The following is a 5240-nucleotide window of genomic DNA, read 5'->3' as shown; positions in this document are numbered from 1 at the left end:
CCTGCCCTTCCTCCCTTTCCGATGCCCTGGCCGCCCAAGGAGATGGACGAAAAGGAGAGATGTGCCCCAGCCCACTTGGCGGTGGCCTCTCCCAAGCCTGGAAGGAGGGGATGATGGTCCTGGGCCTGGGATGATTTTGGGGTCTCCCGCACTTTAGCAGCAGAGACGATGAGAAAATAAACCGAGGCAGAGTTGTTTTTCTACTGAACACAGAATTGTGGGGAGGCTTTTGGGACTGCTGTCTCTACTCCAAGATAAATCAGGGCCCCTAGAGACTGAGGCAGCCCCCCCTCCCCAATCCGGGACAGACCCAGGAAGCTGCATTCTTCCTCACAGGGGAAGGGTGGGAAGCTTCCCAGGCCATCTTTTCCTGGAAAATAAAAACATGAGTTGCATGCCTTGGAGAGGCGACAAGCCCAAGTCAGAATCATTGGAACTGCCCCAGCCAGCGCCCCCTCAGATCTACCCCGAGAAGCAGCGCCGCGAACTCTGCGCCCTCGCCCTCCAAGCTCTCAACAAAGTCTTCCAAGACAGCAACGCCTTCACCCGAGGAACACTACAGGAGATTTTCCAGAGACTTTCCCCAAACACCAGGGTGACACCCCACAAGAAGAGCATGCTGGGAAATGGAAACTACGAGGTGAATGTCATCATGGCAGCCCTTCAGACCAAAATCGGTTTGGTGGGACAAGTGAAGAAGGGATGTCAGTGTCATTGCCCTCTCCAATGTCATGGGCTTCATCATGAATCTCCCCTCCGGCCTCTGCTGGGGTCCATTGAAGCTTCTACTCAAAAGACAACACTGGATCTGCATCCTAGAGGTGGGAGGCACCTACTACAACCTTGACTCCAAGCTCAAGGTGCCCAAGTGGATTGGAGGAGAGAGTAAGTTCAGGAAAGAACTGTGAGCTGCTGTTTGTCATCCCAGAAGAGGTGGAGGCCCACCAGATCTGGAGGACAGATGTCTAATCCAGCTCTGCCTCTTGCCCTCTCTTCCTCCCTGCCTTCCCCTCCTCTGAGAGCCTTTGTTGTGCTGTGGTCTCTCTCTCTCTCTCTCTCTCTCTCTCTCTCTCTCTCTCTCTCTCTCTCATTCTCTCTCCTGTTCCCCACAAGTTGCTGGGTTGGTTCTTCCCAAGCCTGACAAGGCAACAGTTCAGCTTGGAGGACGGATAAACTTGCTTCTTGAGAAGGAAGGAAGTGAGGATATGGTTCAAGTTCCCTGGGCTTTCTCTCCAAGCAGAGGGGGAAGAAAGAATGATCCTAGCATGGACTTTTGCCTTCTTTGTGTAGAGGTCACACGTAGGATTTGACACAACCTTTTCTGGGGTTAACTACCCGCTGCCCCCTATGGGAGATGCTGCCTCCACTTTCCCTTTCCTGTCAGACTAATTGGACTAAAGAGACTCACGAAGCCCACGATTGGCTTGGAGGGCCAAAAACAAAGGGGTCTCTCAGGAAAACATCTTCATAACCTTACTTAGCAACGGTACAGCATGTCGAATGACTCTATCCTTCAGCTCCCCCTTCACTGAGAGTGTAGTTCTAAAGGAAAGGGGCCAACCGGAGTGTTTTTTCAGAAGAAAAATTTCTCTCAATTGGGCATTAGTTGAATTCTGCATTGTTGGGGAAGGGCAAGGGTGGGGAAGCCACAGATACACTAAGTGAGAGTGTGGCCTGACCTTAGGCCACTTGTTTTATGAAGTCCCCATCATTTCACTACATTGTCTGCAAACTGTTAGGAAGGGAAGGGGATTCAATTTGATTCTAGTGTCTCCTGAGAATGAATTAAAAACATTCATTTAGAAAGGTATTTGAGGACTGGAACAGCCTGGAAAGTATCAGGAGCAAAGACAGCTCCAAGAGCCAGAACCCTCCAATTGGGTGGCAGGAGCTTCATGGGATGTAGTCTTTGAAGTTAGCTCAGGAATGGCCTTCATCTGTCAGTTGAGTCTGAAAGCTGAAAGAGCAGAAGGCAGGTGAAGGAATTCTAGCTCCCTGAGCCCAGTTGTGGCCATCTTAGAAAGGAAACTCCAGGAGTGGCCTCTTTGGCCCTCATAGGCAAGGGTGTTGCCAGCCAAGAGAGTCAGGACTTCTCTCCAGGAGCAGAACTAAGACCTTAGGCCAAGCCTGAGCAGGCCTTACTGGCCTGAATCACCAGTAGCTTTCTCCCACCTGTGACTGACTGGATGGCATATTTACACCATCACTCTTCTACACACTCACCTTACCATACAGCAAGGCCATTCTTTAATGCTGAATGATGGTGGCCAGGAAGCAGTTCCCACATCATCCCCTTCCCAGCACCGGTCGCAATGTCTCCTGCACCCACTGTTTTCCACACCAGACCTGCTGCTTGGCCCCTTGAGGAGCACTTTCCCTCTGCAAGATCACATTCCATTCACCAACACCAGCCAGAAAATCCAGCAAACTTTGGTGGCCCTGTAGGAGCTCTGACCATGACAGCAAGGCATTTCTGGAAAGAACCTGCTTAGATCTATGCACATGGCCCAAGAGGCCTCATGCACATGGAGTACACAAGCCAATGGAATATGCAAAGATGCTTTACAAACATTTCAGGGCTGGTTTCTCTGTTCATATCCAACTCTGGTGCTCAGGAACAGGGACCCATGCTGATGCCCAAGGGCATGGAGACCCCTCTCCCTCCAAGGAAGGGGATCCCCTGGCCCTATTGCCAATCAGTGGGCAACCCTAGGCTCTTTATATTTCTTGCTTCCCTTCTTCCCTTTTATTGGCCTTGTGCTGGGTTTGTTTACAGAGGATGTATTTTGTTTAACCAAATATTTAAAAAAAAAATGGAAACCTCAAAAAAAAAAGTATAACTGACCAAATGGAAAGGGAAAACTACTCCTTTAAAAGTAAAAATGACCAACTGGAAAAGGAATATGACTCATCAAAAATAAAATTGATCAACTGTAAAAAGAAAACAATTCATTTAAAAGTAAAATTATCCTTATCTTACTGGTCTTCCTGACTCCAAGCCTAGTACTGCATCTTTGTTGCTGCTGTTTAGATAGTTGTTGCTCAATTATTGTTGTTGTTGAAGACTTCCAGCTACGATGATGGAGAGAAGACAAGCATATATAATATGAAACAGACCTCTTAACAGAAATTGGATCCACAAAACCCAGCAAAAGAAGCTAGGAGAAAGACATCTACCTCAAGGCCTGTCTTTGTGGATCAAGGGTGAGACAGGGAGAGAGAGCAGAGAGCCTGCCAGGATGGGCTGAGACTGGAACTGGCCTAGGATTAGCCATGGAGTTGTTAACTGTGGGAGCCACAATCTAAAAGCCAACTGTGATGGAGGTGCTGCTGTGGGACTGATGGTTGGGGGAGCTCAGGCAGGGCTGGAGGGAGAGTTCCAGTGTAAGAGTTGTAGACATTTATCTGATGGACTCCTCTGGTGTGGAGGACCTCAAACTCCATGTTTTCACTTCAGCAGAGTCCTCTTCCCAGAACAAACACAGAAACAACCCCACCCCTCCCCAGACTCAGATATGGGCAGCAGAACTCCCTCAGCTGAAAATGGAGAGTAATTACCTTGCCCCAGGGCATAGCGCACATTGTTCAAGGATAAAAGTATCCAGCAGTCACACAAATCCCTCCAGGTCAAGAGAAAGGACCTCAACTCAAGGTCACTGAAAGTCCAGAGAAAGTAATCATCACCCCCTACTGGCTGGCCCATTTGTAGTTATTACACTCAGTGAATAAAGCCTCTAGGGATCTCAACACCAAATTTCTGTGAATAAGCCCCTCCCATAACATAAGAAGGGTCCATAGAAAACTACCTAGAAGTTAAAGACCCTAATTCAGAGAGATCTAGAACCTTAGAGGAGTATATGATTTGGTCTGCAACCCAGAAAGACTTCCTTGAAGAAATTAGGAAGGAGATTTTAAAAAATGAGAAAAATTGGGAGGGAAAATAAATACCTTGAAACAAGAAAACAAATCCCTGGAAAACACAATTGGACAAATGCAAAAAGGAAACAATTCTCTCAAAACATCAACTGGTCAAATGGAAAACTCTTTCAAAATTAGAACTGACCAAATAGAAAAGGAGTTGCAAAAGGTAAATGAAGAAAATTCTTTGCTAAAAAAAGGAGAATGGAGTCTGTGGAAACTAATGACTTCACGAGACAACAAGAATCTGTTAAACAAAATCAAAACATCAAAAAAAAATAGAAGAAAATGTAAAATACCTCATCAGCAAAACCACTGACCTCAAGAATATACTAAGGAATGAAAATCTAAGAATCATTGGATTTCCTGAAAATATTGAAGAAAGAAAAAGCCTGAACCTAATATTACAGGATTTAGTGATGGAAAATTGCCATCATAGAAACAGAGAGCAAAATAGTTACTGAAAGAATGCATTGATCCCCCCCCTGGAAAGGGATCCCAAAATGAAAATGCCAAGGAATATTGTGGCCAATTCCAGCTCTATCAGATAAAAGAGAAAACCCTGCAAGCAGCCAGAAAGAAACAATTTACATACCAAGGAACCACAGTAAGAATTAAACAGGACCTGACTGAATCAACATCAAGGGATAGAAGGACCATGAATGTGATATTCCAAAAAAGCAAGGGAGCTTGGAATGCAGCCAAGAATTCATTATTTGGAAAAACTGAGCCTTCTCCTCTTCCAGGGGAAATGATTCACATTTAATGAAATGGGAGACTTCTAACTTTTCCTGATGAAAAGACCAGAGCTTAATAGAAAATTTAAACTGTAAACAGGATACTCAAGAAACAGATGAAAAGGTTAAAAAAACAAAAATGGTAAAAACCAATGCTATCCAATAAAATGAAACTGATATATCCACACTTAGGAGAAAGACTCTTAAGAATTCTCAAAAATTGTAAATCTATTAGAATATACTTAGCCAGAAGTGTTGGACACTCATGACTTTTCTGTGACTCAGATAGAATGATTTAAAAGCAATACATCCTTAAAAAGGGGGACAGAAAAGAGATGGGAGGATGGAAGATATTAAATGGGATAAAATACATTGCATAAAGAGGTACAAAGAACCTATTGTAATTGAGGGAAAGAAGGGAAGAGGTGAGAAAAGCCTGAATCTTACTCTCATCAGATTTGACTTATAGTTAACATACTGGGAGTCTAGGTGGTTCAGTGGAAAGAGCATCAGCCCTGGAATCAGGAGTACCTCAGTTCAAATCTGGCCTCAGAGACTTAATAACTGCTTAGATGTGTGACCTTG

At 45.1% G+C, this 5240-nt stretch overlaps 1 pseudogene; it reads left to right on the top strand.

Moving 5' to 3' along the window:
• Positions 1-385: 385 nt before the first annotated feature.
• Positions 386-969, top strand: LOC141520308 (josephin-1 pseudogene; annotated as a pseudogene).
• Positions 970-5240: the final 4271 nt, after the last annotated feature.

This window comes from Macrotis lagotis, chromosome 4 (assembly GCF_037893015.1).
Source record: "Macrotis lagotis isolate mMagLag1 chromosome 4, bilby.v1.9.chrom.fasta, whole genome shotgun sequence".
Taxonomy (NCBI): domain Eukaryota; kingdom Metazoa; phylum Chordata; class Mammalia; order Peramelemorphia; family Peramelidae; genus Macrotis; species Macrotis lagotis.
The sequence above is the reverse complement of the archived record's forward strand: the minus strand, read 5'-3'. Positions and strand labels throughout refer to the sequence as shown.